Source organism: Gopherus flavomarginatus, chromosome 3, assembly GCF_025201925.1.
Source record: "Gopherus flavomarginatus isolate rGopFla2 chromosome 3, rGopFla2.mat.asm, whole genome shotgun sequence".
NCBI lineage: Eukaryota > Metazoa > Chordata > Testudines > Testudinidae > Gopherus > Gopherus flavomarginatus.
In genome coordinates, this window is record NC_066619.1 from 64537962 (window position 1) to 64554065 (window position 16104).

The window sequence follows — 16104 nt, forward strand, 5'->3', positions numbered from 1 at the left end:
GTCAGTGAGATCAAGGACTGAATAATCAGGACAAATATGTAGGAATTTGGAGTGAAATCCTGGCCCTAGTGAAGTCAATTGGAGTTTGACTATTGATTTCGGTAGAGCCAGGATTTCACTGTTGGCCTCCACTCAACAGCTTAACCTTCATGTTTTGTTTCTCCTCTGTCTCTGCTATGTAGAATGTGTCTTAAAGTGTAAGAGTATCTTTCATGGGTGTTTGTGTAATGCAAAATAAAATGATCGTACTAACAGACTTCTGAAAAACGTGCAGAGAAGACTTTGTGCACAGATCTCACCCCTCCAGTGTGTAAAAAGAGATCAGCTACCTATGTGAGACTAATCCCCTTTACTAGGACCCACCACATGACTTTCTGTAGGTATATACCATGGGGAGAGGTCAGAATGGAGACTGGGTGAGCTGGGGAAGGAGTGGGTGCATGCCACCAGGAGGCATGTCATCCTTCCCACTTATTCTAAGGGATTAAGGTAAAAATACCTGGACACACACCTCACTATTGGTTTGGAAAAGAGGCTATTCAGAAGTTTTTGAATATTAAACAAGACCCACAGCAGCCCCCTACCTATACAAATTAAACTATCTATCAAATATATGGCAGTTTCCATTTAAGATTTCTCAGTTAACTTTCCCTGTTTGAGCAATTAACACTATTTTCTTACACTGTGTGTACTGGATACATAGTAATACATTCTGATTTTAAGTTCTATCTTAAAATGTTCTCATAGACTTTGAAGTCAGAAAGGACCATCATGATTATCTAGTCTGACCTCCTGCACATCACAGGCCATACCATCTCATTTCTGTAATAGACCCATAACCTCTGCCTGAGTTACTGAAGTCCTCAAACCTTGATTTAAGGTTTCAAGTTCTGGAGAACCTACCATTTACTCTAGTTCAAACCAGCAAGTCACCAATATCCCTTGCTGGAGAGGAAGGCCAAACCAAAAATATGGGGTCTCTGCCAGTCTGACCAGGGGGGGAAATTTCTGATATGGCGATCAGTTAGGCCCTGAGTATGTTGGCAAGACCGACCAGTGTGACACCTGGGAAAGAATTATCTATATTATCTTAGAGCCTGACCCATCTAGGGTCCTTGTCCAGCTCTTGGAGATATTTGCTAATAGCAGTCGCAGATATGCCATGTGCCATTATAGGCAACCTCATCATACCATCCTCTCCATAAACTTATCAAACTTAGTCTTGAAACTACTTAGGTTTTTTGACTCCAACTATTCCCCTTGGAAGGCTGTTCTCAAGTTTTACTCCTCTGATGGTTAGAAACCTTTGCCTAATTTTAAAGCCTAAACTTGATAACCTTTTATATCCACTTATTCTAGTGTGAACATTGGCCCTTAACTTAAATAACTCCTCTTCCTCTCTAGTGTTTATCCCTCTGATGTATTTATAAAGAACAATCATATTTCCCTTCAGCCTTCATTTTGTTAGGCTAAACAAGTCAAGCTCCTTAGGTCTCCTCTCCATAAGATAGGACGATCCAAAGAATTGAAAACCTACTAGCCCTTCTGTGCACCTGTCCCAGATTCATCTTCCTTAAACATGGCAGACCTGCACACAGTATTTCAGTACCTTGTATAATTGTAATAACACTTCCCTATCTCTACTGGAAATATCTCGCCTGATGCCTCTGAGGATTGCATTAGCCTTTTTCATGGGCACATCTGTCATAACATTTCCTCCCAGATCTGGACCTTAGCGTCCAAAATATGGGTGTTAGCATGAAAACCTCCAAGCTTAGTTACCAGCTTGGACCTGGTAATTGCTGCCACCAGCCAGGAATTATACAGTGCCTAGCTCACTGTGGTCTCCCCAAAACCTTCCCTGGGGGACCCCCAGACTCAGATGCCTTGAGTCTTACAACAAAGGGAAATAGCCCCCTCCCTTTGTTTCCTTGTTTCTTCCTCCCAGGCTCCCCTCCCTGGACGACCCTAGGAGATTCCCTGCTTCCAGTCCTGGAAACACAAATACCGAGAGATCTAATCTCTCTTCCCCCTCATCCAGAGGGTATGCAAAGTCAGGCTTAGTAAATCTAACACAAAGAGATTTCCCCCCCTGACTTCTTCCTCCCACCAATTCCCTGGTGAGCTGCAGACTCAATTCCCTGGAGTCCCCACTAAAGAAAAACTCCAACAGGTCTTAAAAAGAAAGAAAAAGACATTAAATATAGTCTCTGTATTAGGGTGACAATAATACAGGGTCAATTGCTTAAAGGAAAAAAATGAATAAACAGCCTTATCCAAAAAGATTACAATTTAAAACATTCCAGCAACTACACACATGTAAATACAAAAGAAAACAATATAAACCTATTGTCTTACTATCCTTGTACTTACAACTTGGAAACAGAAGATTAGAAAGCCTGGAGATAGAAAGATCACTCTCAGAGCCGAGAGGGCACAGACCCAAGACAAAGAACTCACACCCAAAACTTCCCTCCACCCAGATTTGAAAAAGTCTTGTTTCCTGATTGGCCCTCTGGTCAGGTGTTTGGTTCCCTGTGTTAACCCTTTACAGGTAAAAACATTAACCCTTAGCTATCTGTTTATGACAACATCACATTGGCAGCTCATAGTCATCCTGTGATTGACTAGTACCACCCAGGTCTTTCTCCTCCTCTGTCACCTCCAAGTGGTAAATCCCCAGCATATAGCAAAAATTATTGTTGTTAGTCCCTAGGATTAAAGATAATCTGCACTCTGGCCTTAGCTGTCCCACTTCTTTCCTTTTCATTTATATGGCTAAAGAACCTTTACTGTTGATTTTAATTTCATTTGCAAAGTCCAGCTGTGCTTAGCTTTTGGAAGTTCACTTTATTCCTACACTTACTGTCCTCTAAGAGGTATGTTTCCTTGCTGATCGATCCCTTCTTCCATTACTGGTAGGCTTTCTGTTTTCTCTTAATAACCTATTTGAGATGCCTGTTCATTCAGGTTGGTCTTCAGCCTTTTCCCACATTTTTTTTTCCTTTCTTGGAAAGCAGGCTCCAGATAGTTTCTACAACTTTGACTTAAAGTAATTCCAAGCCTCTTCCGCATTCAGATCCTTGAGTTCTTCAGTCCAGTTCTCCCCTAACTAATTCCCTTAATTGTTTAGAGTTTGCCCTTCTGAAATCAAAGACACTAGCTGCAGACCTATTTTTGTTTATCCTTACATTTAGTTAAACCGAATAAACTCAAGTTCACTCAAACTAAGGTTATCCTCTGAAATCAGTTATTCTATGACAAGGGTTCCCAAACTTGGTTCACGGCTTGTTCAGGATAAGCCCCTGATGGGCCATGAGACACTTTGTTTACTTGAGAGCCCACATGTATGTCTGTTCGCAAGCTCCCAGTGGCCACGGTTCACCATTCCTGGCCAATGGGAGCTGTGAGAAATGGTGGTCCACTGCTCCCATTCGCCGGGAATGGCAAACCGCAGCCACTGGGAGCTGCGAGCAGATGTACATGTGGACTATCAGGTAAACAAAACATCTCAGGACCCCCCGACGCTTACCCTGAACAAGCCATGAACCAAGTTTGGGAATCCCTGTTCTATGAGATCCTTGCTGCTTACCTGTATCACCTCTTGTTGGTTAGGGGACTATTTGGTGAAGAAACTTGTCAGCTATCACATCAAGGAATCCTACCATTATTAGTAGGATTTGTCTTCCAATCTATTTCTAGGAAATTAAAGTCTCCCATAATCACACAATTCCCAGTAGTATTACAAATATTAGACTTCTCTATCCATATCAAATCCTGGGGGTCTGTAGCAGATCCCAGGCACTATCCCAGGGGAGCCTGTTACCATTCTTTCCCAAAGTGATTTTGACTCAGATTCCATTTTATCCATTCCACCACTTCTCATTTCTTCACAATTTACCTTTTTATTAATATACAATGCTATTCCACCACCTTTATCTTTATTTCTGTCATTCTTGAACAACAAATACCCTTCAATACCTGTATTCTAGTTATGATTACTATTCCACCATGTTTCTTTTATCCCTATAATATATGGTTTTACTTCCTGCACCAATAGCTCTAGTTCCTCCATTTTGTTACCCTAGCTCTTTGCACCGGTGCACAGGCATCTTATTTGTTTCTGCTTGGCTTCTCCTGGAATCACTGTCAGATTAGGTACAGTTAGTATCACCTATCATTGGTATTAGTATTACCTTTTCCTCTTGTCCATTCTCTTACCCTCTGTTCCTTTCTCCATTGCTGTATCTTCTTTTACTTGATTTTCTTCCTGTTCAGTATTAGAATCAGGTGTGGAGAATACATGAGCATCTTCCAATTTTATCCCCTGAATTGCTAGTTTAAAGTTGTTTTGATCACTTGTGCCAGCCTCCATCACATAAGTCTATTACCAACCTTACTCGTGTAGAGTCCATCCCATGAGAACAGTACTTTGCCTGTGAATGCCCCCCAATGGTCAAACATCCCCAAACTCTCCTGTATAGTACCACTGCTTGACCCATCTGCTGATCATAATTTGTCACACCTTCATTCCCCTCCTCTAGAGACAGGTAGAATCCCACTAAAGACCATCTGAGCCTCCATTTCTTTAAGCATCTTTCCCAACCTGGCACACTCTTCCTTCATGTGTTTCAGTGAGAATCTAACAGTATCATTTGTTCCTATATGAAGGAAAATGTGTGGATTCTTTTCCACTCCTATTAGGATTCTCTTCGGTCCACATCCATATCTTAGGTCCTGTCAGACAACAAACCTTTCTGTTCTCCAGATTAGCTCTGGTGACAGACCTGTCTGTTCTTTTTACTAAGGGGTAGACCTGCCTATTCCTGGTGCTGGTGCAATTCTCAGGCCTTCACCCTTCTGTTCTTCTTTCTGGAGGTAAGTTGTCTTGTCTTCTGTTCTTTCTTGCAACCTTCTGAGAGTTATTCACTCCCCTCATGGGGCTGCAATCTCTGGCTATATCCATTGTCTCTTCCCAATCTTCTGTTACTCTCCCCTTCATTTTCCAACTTCGCAGACCTGTTCTTCAGCTCCATTTCTCCTTTTCTAGACAGTCTTTTCTTCTACCTTGTTCTCCTAGTCAAATATTGCCATGGGCCTCTTTCTTCAATCAGCGATCTACTTTTATGGTTCTCTTGTCCAGCACACAGCTGCAAGTCTTGAGGTTTCCTTTCAGTTTTCCTCTTGCCTTTTCTCCATCATCTGTTCAAAGCCCCTTCTAAATTCAACTCCTAGTTCCTAGCTGCATCTCCAAACCTTGTATTTTCTTTTATCAGTTCTATCAAGTGGCACTTCCTACAAATGAAGGGCCTTTCAGGTACCATTTCCAGAATAATGTACATCCTCCAGCTTCTACATTCAGTCATCTTCACTGTGTCTTCCATTCATCAGGTCTCTGTCAGTGCTGTCTCTATAGGTCTTATAGCCTTTTCTCCTCAGGTTCTGTTGAGAGAGGGAAAAAATGTTATAATGCTCCTTAAGTAAAATTCAATGCAAAGCTCTTTCTAATTGTTTAAAATTAATGTATTAGTTCCTGAACTGAAGACAGTTTTATTCATAGGCTAAAGGCACTTAACATCCATGCACATGTGTATGTGCTGCTTCACATTATAGCTTGCCTAGTTAAGGCCTCCATTGAGTTCCAACCTAACCTTTCATTGTCAGACTGCACAGCTTTCATGATTCTTCAGAGCATGTTTCACTTAATCAGGGAGTTAGGGATCCATTTTCAGAATAGTTCTTTGACTGTAAAAGCGCAAATCCTGTTTATTCACAAAATCTGTTTGCTCTACTCCTATGCACTGCTTTGAATGTTCCTCTCAATCTTCCAGCTAGCAAAAACAAAGTTGGAGCAGTGTTTTAATCCAGCAAAGTGAGAGGAAATTAGATACATGTATGAAACAACCTTGCAAGGGAAAGTGGATAAGTAGAAAAACATGGCAAAGCCGCTATTCAGTCAGGCAGAACAGAAACAAAAGAGCACAGGTAATCAGAGAGAGTCCCACTGAGAGAGTTACCATTCTAGGCAAAACCCAGAGTAGAGCAGCCTTTCCATACACCCATTAATTCACTTTCCTTAAAATTCAACACAACCAGAATGAAGCAGGTTTAAAATCCATCTGTAAATTAGTCAAATCTAAGCAGAATAGATATTTGCACACTAAAAATGTGACAAAGTACAGCTGCAGGATTCTAATGGAGGTAGTGTTAGAAAGATTAAATACAGTCAAACACTCTCTAAATAGAACTTATTTAAAATGTCACACCAGTTAGCAGAAGTTTATAAACCTCAGAGAGAAACACTCTGAGATCTCTTCTAAACTTGGCAAAACACAACAAGGCACATGCCCAACCTAGAAAACTATCCAGGGCTATAAGCCAAAGCCCTAATAGTTAAAGTCAGACTCCTATTATGTTGGAAATGTTTCCAACATCTCACCGATCACAATGAATGTAAAGAGAGTCAGCTGGACTCAAAACAAATACAGAAGCTCCTCACTCCTTCAGAGTACAGTTATGAGGCTGCACAGAAAGAAATGGTGTCATGCTGTATGTTCTTTCATTCTAGTGAGCCAGTGACAGCCCCTCTGTGAAAATAACTCCTACTAGAAACTGGGTGACGGAAAGCCTGGTCAGCTGAAATAGTGAATTGGGGAGCAAGTGTTACAAGTTGGCACAGTTCATACCATCACTGATTGGTGGTAAGACCACTCAGTTGGTCTCCTGTGCTTCCAAGATAATTGAGTCTTGTCACTGTTTCCAGATCTGGGGCCCTAAGGCACATTCATGAGCTCAGACCTCTTATCTGACACTTGGGTGGGTGGGATGGGGACATTGCTGCCCCACTGCCCTAAACCCTCACATCAGTGTTTGAGACAGAGTCCCCAGGTTGCTTACACCTCATCCCTCACCTAGGCTGTGGGCACTCTGGACTTTTAGTTTAATCTCTTTTGATATGGTAGGAAAGCAAGGAACAGAGGCTTAGCCAACACATTTCTTAACCACATAAACTGTACTCTTAAAAGCATTCACGGGTTACAGATCTTTGAAAACAACAACAGTTCTGACTTTCACTCTCCCCTAGTCTGATATCACCCCTTTTGTGAGTCCAAGGTTTCTCTGTATTTCAGACTGGGGAGAGTCCCTCTTGTGCTTTCTCTGCTGCAGGTCCTCCTTAAGTGTGGCAATGGTCAGAACCCTGGTCTTAAAAAGGGTCTCTTTTGTGCCAATTGCTTAACTCAGCCCTGGCCTACACTACAGAATTACTTTGATATAACTATGGCACTCAAGGGTGTGAATAATCCATACCCCTGAGTGACATAGTTATACTGACCTAAGCGTTACTGTAGCCAGTGCTATGTCGGTGGAAGAGCTTCTTCTGCCTCTTGTGGAGGTGGAGTTATTAAGACAAAGGGAGTGCTCTCTCCCATCATCTTAGGGCATTTTCACCAGAAGTGCCACAGTTTGTAGTGTGGACTTGTACTGAGAAGCTCCAGGCCTTCTCCCCTTCACCCACTGCCTTTGTCATGCCTGACCTACCTGTGGGCCATCATTTAGGAAAACCATTGTTTCCTTTGGGTGGGCCATCAGTTGAGACAGTCAAAGCTGATGACCCCAGATTACAATCTTGATGGCGGCTCAGTGATTGTCCTTCAAAGAGAAGCCAAGCACTTTTTTCCTGAACAGGGAAACTGTCTATAATGGAGTACAATCGGTTGTCTTTGGGCATGTCCAGTCTTATGTTCAACTTCTATTACAAAATGAAGTTCCTAATCTGATACAGATTTATCCTACTGTCAAATCAGCATGTAACTTTACAAAAGAGAGCTAAAGTGTTCAGTAAGGATGATGGAGTAGATAATGCTCCTTGGAGCAGCATTAACATCCTGACCATGGCATTAATCCCCTCACAGAGGGAGTTAATAATACACACTTGTAGTGAGGCTAGTCCATCTTCTGTATTTCTAGAACTTCATGTATTACAAATGCTGAATTCCACCCCCACCCCAGGCTTTTTATGGCATCTTTACAACCCTACCTGTCACCAGAACAATATACAGGGCCAGGGGCCAGAATAGGACCTTAAGACTCTGATCTGGAAACAGATATTGAGTCAATAGTAGAGCACCAGTGTGGTGTGTTTTCAACAATCTGTCTTGCTTAATAGATTGGCAGCTATATATTGGCAATGACTGTATGCAGTGTTGGGGACTGAGCCTTTAAGGGCTGAGCTTCCCAGGCAGAGTCTGGGCAGGTTTCTGTGAAACTCTCTTGTTCTTTTGCATAGCCAGTAGGAACTGGACATGGAGAAAAGGCAGAGTTTTTGCAAGCTCCTTAAGTACTAGGGTGGGATCCACAGATTTAGGCACTTATGTCCCGGTTTTGTTTCAACTGTGATCCACAAAACTCCTGCCCAACCCTATAGAAGCCCAGTGATTTCAGGCACTTAATTTTTAAGGGTAAAAGTTCTGTAGGTGCCAATATTCCTTCTGCCTCTAAGCATACATCCAGATGCCTATCATCCACCTAAGCTCCAGAGCGATGCACAAACCAAGGAGGAAGGTGGACGAATGTCTAGGTCACATACGGGGCCCAATCCAGTAGGTGTGCTCAGAGGCTGCCTATCAGATTGGAGTCTATTCAAAATTGAGAAGGAGAAGGTGGAAACAGTGGTAGTGCCATCTTTATAACCAGGCTTGGCACAATTCAATTTTTATTTCTGATAATTTCAGTGACTATTATATTTATTTTTAAGCATTTCTTTTTCTATGTTTATCCATTTACATTTTCACAGTTGCAGGAAATTTTGGTGGAGGGGATAAGAAATAGAGGGCTCAGACAATTATTTAATGACAATAGATTTTGAGACTCAAAATTTTAAAGCATTACAAACATTAAAATTTAAATTGTCAACATCATATATCAAAATATACCAAGTAAATATCCTTTAATCAAATCAAAGTTTTCAGGCATCATTTTCTTTGCCTATATGTAAATTTCAATTATTATTGATGGAAAAAATGTTTGGTTGGTTTGTGTGTATATTGAGAAATTGATGATGTTTATTGACATTTGTCAATAAAAATCTAGTCCTTCCTAGCCTACTTGTGACTTTCATTCCAGTGGTTAGAATACTTGCCTGGGATGTGGGAGAACTGTTTCAGTTCTCCCTTTCTTCCACAGTGAGAGAATTCTCCAACCTCTCAGGAGAGTGCACTAACTACCGAGTTGTGGGACAGTCTGATGTGGGGGTCCCACAATCTCTCCTGTTGAAGTTGTTGCATGTGGATAAATGAAAGAGCAATTGGAGCAGGGGGAGTGGATATGGGGCCTCCCACTTCCCAAGTGGGAGCCCTAGCCCCTGCACTAGTGTCACTCACTGTATTTCTCTCTGGCCCAGTGATTACACTGGTCTACAATTTTTGAGAAGTCGTTTGCTTCAGAGATAAAATGTGCTATTATGTATTTTGATGTGCTGAATTCAAATATGACAATTAAAACAACTGGCTACTGTTTCTAAGATATTTAAGTTTTTACATTTTATGTCTATATATATTGTGTAGATAGTAGAGTTTTAATCATAAATTGTAAACCTAGGTCTTTTCATGTGTTTATGGTTGCTTTACATGATGATATTTCACCTGTCCTGTTTATGTAACACTTTAAAAATCAGCAAAGGGTTATATAAATAAAATTTATTATGAAACAAAAGGCAAAAAACTGTTATGTACATAGTTTAGTCCTATTCAGTGTCTACTTGGCGCTTCTTGGCTTGTCTCTTGTATTCATGAAATGGAGCATCTCTTGTCACTGTCCAGCAATAGTCTGCAAGCATTGTCAGGCTGCCAGGAGATTCCACTGCTGTAGTCTGGAGCCCAACAGCTCTGCCTTACTCTTGGGTAGTTCCAAATGCCTGACAAGGTCATTCAGTTCATCTTGTGTTAGGAGGTGTGGTTCAGAGGAGGAGGATGGGAGAAAATGTGGGTCCTGTGACATTGATGGTTCAGGACCAGAAGTTTCATCCTCATCCTCTTCCTCGTCTGACTCAAGTGAGAATGACTCTGGTGCATCAGGAACCGGCAGCCCTTCTCCGTGGGGTACTAGGCATATAGTTGATGGAATGTTTGGATAATGCACAGTCCACTTTTTCTTCTTTGACACACCTTTCCCGACTGGAGGCACCATGCAGAAGTAACAATTGCTGGTATGATCTGTTGGTCTCTCCAAATCATTGGCACTGCAAAAGGCATAGATTTCCTTTTCCTGTTCAACCACTGGCCAAGATTTGTTGCACAAGTGTTGCAGCATATGTGTGGGGCCTACCTCTTGTTCTGATCTCCAATTTTGCAGCCAAAATAAAGGTGATAGGCTTTCTTAACCATAGTGGTTATACTGCGCTTTTGTGATGCAAAAGTCACTTCCCCACAAACATAGCAGAAGTTATCTGCACTGTTCACACAAGTAGGAGGCATCTCTGCTCACTTTGGCTAAACAGAAATGTGTCCCTTTGCAAAATCAAACACTGACGAATAAGAGAGCACGACTCTGTATGATTTCTAGAGTTGATATAGGGTAATTTGTTCAGCAGAGTGATGTAAGCTTCGTTATACTTGCAACATCCAGGACTTCTAGGAATAACATGATGCAATTCATATCATGTATGATGCAAAACCAGCTTCAGATTGCATCATTCATTGTTTTGCCTAAAAAGCAAGTACTGGCCAAACCCAGTCATAGATTTATTCATAGATCCCAGTCAAAGATGTATTTTAGTCATTTCTGGTTTAAATTGAGATCCCTTCCCTCTAACTCACTTATCCTCCACCATTCCCGAGTCAAGGGTCGTATATACTGACTCAATAGCATATCTTGAAAACTAGAGCCAATCAACAATTTTTTAAGCATCATTTTCGTTCTCAGTGACCCCGAATTTGTAAAGTTGGACTACATTTATTTCAGAAGCATTTTGGCTGTAGAGCAGTGTTATTTAAGTACTTATCCACTGTGGAATGGCTTAAACAGGACAGCTTGAGGAAGCCCTACATCAGAATATCGCATAACTCAGTGCACTCCTCTGAGAGGTGAGAGCCCCCTGTTCAGATCCTCCTACACCACTTCCTCTAGTGGCTTTGTGTGGAGTGAGGCAGGCATCTAACACAGAGCTGGAAGAAATACCTTAGGCACCTAAACTGCCTGACTCCAGGCAGCTGGTTCCTATTCATGGATTGCTAAACAGAGAGATGTGCCTCTCTGCAGCCTGGAATTAAGTGTCTATCTCTGAGGGAGGAGTGTAGTATACAGCACTATTGTTGGCATCTGCCACTCCCTGGCTTGCGTGGGGAGCCACCTATCATGCTCGCTTTCGTGGATTGCATTCTAAAAGTGCCCATCTCTCCTATTTTTATAGGATACCTAGGCACCTAACTCAGGCTTTGTGGATCACAAGGTTGTTCCTTTGATTTTTCTAGGCACTGAAACATTTGGGGCTGTAGCACTCAGCATTGCAGCCTCATTGTGGTTGGGATCTGGAACAGAAAACTCAGAGAGGGAGTACTGGAAGACCCAATATTAACCCTTGACAAAGCAATTAGAATTTGCAAAGCAGAGGCAGTCACCCGCTCAGAATTACGCTTGTGTAGGGTAGACAGTGCTTTGTCACTTAAATATGATAAAGAATAAAAAAATACTACAAGAAAAGACAGCTGAGGCAGAAAGGCAAACTCAGTCTAGCAAAAATAATATACAAAACTGCATACGCTGTGGCAAGAAACATAAATCAGGACAATGCCTGGCATATGGAAAGATGCAAGGAATGCAATGGATTACATCACTTGGTAAGAGTTGGTAAGCACCAGCAGTGCACCCACAGCATGGACGAAGAGGACGGCAACAGCACCATTAACTCAGATAACTTCTTTATAGGAGCAGTGGACAATGTTGCAGCAGAAAGTGACTGAACTATCAATCTGAAAGCAACTTGGAAATGTCTTACTTCTCATTTGGACCCTGGTCAAAAGTCAATATGTTGCTAGAACCTAGTAAGTCTAAAGGAAAACTCTAGATAGAAGGTAAACAGGGAAAATGCAAGGCTTTGAGTGGTGACCTTATCCCCATTTAAAGCCTTATGTGAACTAAACTGATGAGTAAATAACAAACTGGAGAAGATATTATTGGGTTAAAAATATATTTCAAGCCTTTTGTGTTCTCTGGAGACATTAGAAAAGCAGATGCCCAGAACAGAAGAAGAGTTTGAGGATGTCTTTTAAGGGATAGAGAGGTGCTCAAATACAGAATAGGCTCACTGGGGAGCTGGCTGGGAGAGCAGAGGTGGCAGAGATGTAGGAACTTGGAGTGCAGAGGGTGCTGCAGAACCCCCAGGTTTTAGTGGGACTCAACTCCCAGCTCCACAGACAGGTATGAGGGGACTGGCTTTTAGTAACCCCACAATTAATGTTCCAGCACCACTGGGAGAGGGGTATGAGGAGATTTGATGAATACCACATGAAAAATTTCTGGGCGTGCCTCTGATATAAAAGCTATTGGGGAGAGAGAGGGAGCAGAAGAGCATAACCAGAGGCTTCAACCAGCCTTGGAAAAATCCAGAACTGCTTGGCCAAAGCTAAACAACAAAGTAAATTCTGTGTATTGGCAATTACATACAAACCTGGGAGAGAAGTTAACACAGTACAGTTGAGACCATCAGAAACATGTCTGCCTCAACAGACAAAGAAGGGATACAAAGATTTCTTGGAATGGCGAAGTGTGTAGGGAAACTTGTGTTTAATCTATCTGCCTGCTACTGTGCAAAGATGTCCAGTGGAAATGGGATGCAAATCTCAATGAAGAGTTTGAGAAATTGAAGGAGTTAACTAAAGAGGCCCCAGTCCTGAAGTCATGTAACAGCAGCACAAAATAAAACTGCTCACTGACACCTCCAAGGACAGATTGACACAGTTCTTTTATAACAGTGTGGTCAACACTGAGACCAGCGATTTGTGTATCACAGATGCTAACAAACTGAGTATTAGTATGCTCAAATAGGGAAGGAGGCTTTGGCTTCTTAATCCATGAGTGCAGAAACTACTGTGTGTGTTATGGGAGGTCTGTGTTAACTGCAATGAACCATAAACCAGTTATTGCCATTGCCAAAAGAGCCCTGGCAGCCTCCTCAAACATATGGTGGTGATTTTTTCAGCTACAACTGTATGACTTGCAAATAGAATACAAACTTGGGTGAGATTTGGTGATTGCAGACACACACTAGAGCATTTGACAAAAGTGTAGTGCTGCGAAGTCCAGAGCTAGATTTTTGTACCTTTCAAGATGATAAAAGCCTGCCCAATCTCAGACAAATCCTGGCCTTAGATTGCCAGAGCTGTTGCTGAGGCTGATACCCTGCAAAAAGCGATTAAGATTATTAGCACAGAGTGGCTGGGATAGCATATTCCCAGGACCTATTATCAACTTAAAAGGAAGCTTTCAGTAGTAAATGGGATTTTGTTAAAAGGCACCAGGATGGCAATTTCTAAGGTGTTACAGAAAAAAATGTTATAAAGGATACATGAAGGTCATTTAGGAATTAAAAGCATCTAAGAGAAAGGTGAGATGAATGAGACAGAGGTCCAGTGGGGAAAAAAATGTGCTCATGTATTTAAAGACTGTATCATAATGCATATGCATAAAAGGCTCCGGTAAGGGTGCACAAGCAACCTTAATTCTGGCATTTTCTGACTACTGAATGCTTGATTTGCAGCCTTAATGTTCTTTTAACATACTTTTCTCTGTGTGGTGTTTTACAGGGAATATTACTTTTCCAAAGATTTATGTAGTTAAGAAATATTGGCAAACCACAGTATCTTACACATGTAATAAAATGGAATACACTGTGTAAAAATCATAATTGTGTTTATTTCACTTAGTTTCTAATTTCTTAATTTTGCTATTTAGGTAGATAGAAATCTTCAAAGGAAGCAATATAACTCATTTAGGAAAAAACTGAATATTTATCAAAACTCATTGCATTTCTTGGAGTTCGGTGAGCCTAAATGTTAATAAAATTCTCCCTTTCAAATTACATCTACAAGGCAAACATTAGATAAGACCTTGCCTAGTTATGCTCATTAACTCCTGGATAATTGAGGATAAAATGTGACTGACTTGCTGGTTTTACACTTACTAATCTGGAACAAAGTTGTAGGTTGATGAAAAATGGTAAGATGATTCCATTTAGATAATGTAAAATAACACTTCATTCAAAGGCATAGTCACCCTTGCACACATTTGGGTATGTTATTTCTTTCCAGAAGATAACTCTAAATTGTAATACTTATTTAGAAAAGGAAAGTTCACATCAAAAGGATTTTGTGTTTTGGAAAACTGATAGAGAATAAAAATAATTTGATAACCGTGATAGACTCAAACCAAACCCAAAGATTTAAATATCCTTCAATGTTCAATAAATCAGTTTCACACCTTTTCCACAACTTTATGGCTGAGTCCCATCTCTAGTACTGCACATGGTGCTTCAGGAGACTTTTTCCATTAGTTACGACTAGAATTTGACTATCCCTTTTCCATTGCCAAAAGCTAGGATAACTGTGAAAGTATAGTATTCTTCTGTGTGAAGTTATCTTAATGACAAAATAAACCGAAGAGCTAGAGCATAATAGCCCTAATTTAATCCTGGCAGGGCAGGTGAGGCTGATTGGACAGGTTCAGATTCCTTAATCAGAATAGCTAATGCCCAGAGAAAAACTGCTCATGATGTTGAGTGGGGGCAGTTTTAAAACACTGGAAGCTTCAGGATGCTGAACCTGAGTGCTAGGAACTTGAATTGTGACTTTGGGATTTGTTCCCTTACACATACAAGATTGTGATTTTTGTTTTCATGCAAGCTAGATTCACCACTTCAGGCAGCCCTGCAAAAACACCATGACATCCAACTACTTTTGATATTATCTTAGCAATCACCCAGGAAACTACTTAGTACAGAACTGATAAGCACTTGATTTGGTTTCCACAGCTTGTGTAGATGTTGTTTAGATACTGATCCTTGGCAATATATGAAGTCCGAATGTAGGAGCTGGTGGTTGAGGTTTGTATGATAATTGTTTGTCATCTTAACTTGTGACTAGAGCTTGTTGAGAATTTTTTACAGAAAGCTTTCTTGTTTGAAAATGCTGGTTCACTGAAATGGAAACTTTTTGCAGGAATGTATGAGTTTTGACAGTTTTCATCCAGAAAGGTTTCTTGGGTGCAGTACGGAATTTTGAGAGAGATGGTTGATGATGATTCTTAGTACAAAACTTTACGGAGGTATATATCAAAGTTTTGTATTGAAGATCTTCCCGATGAACCGCTGAATTAGGACTGCCACTCTTATGCTATCTTCTCCCCCTGTGGTCTATATTAGTATCTACTTACAATTATCAGAATTTTTGATTCTCTCACTATACAAAGTGACTCATTTGTATCTATTTGTAACCTTCTTCCTATGTCCCTTTTGATTATCAATATGTGTCTAATGGAGACTGCAAACTCTTCAGGGCTAGGGACACCTTTTTAAATTCTGTAAAGTGACATGCAAATCTATGCTATATAAATGTTTATGAAAAATAAAGAGAGGACCCTGTCTTTCTCGAGCCTTCCAGCTTGACTGCCATCATTTATAATAGAGGAACTTAATAGCTTGAGGGTTTTTGTTCAAGTTGCTATTATAAGATGCTTTTGGAATGGAGTTTGTCTCAGAACAGCTCAAAATATTAATATTGATCACTTTATATCCTCAACCACCGTGCAAACATTAACAGAGTGATTCTCCTAACAGCTTTGTCGGGTAGACAGGTATCATTGCCTGTTTTTAGTACATGGGAAAACTGAGATATTAAGAGTCGGATTCTGCCTGGGCCTTATATAGATGCACAGTGTGTGACTGGGTGGGGAGACGTAATTGGCTCCCTCCTCTTCCTCCTTTCCATAGCCCATATAAGGAGAATGCAGACCTAATTTCCTCCACTGGGGGTACAAGGGTTGCTCTCCTTTGCCTGCTCTAGGGACACTGGCACCCCAAATAGGGGGGATCTGGGACCATAGCTCCATCCCACA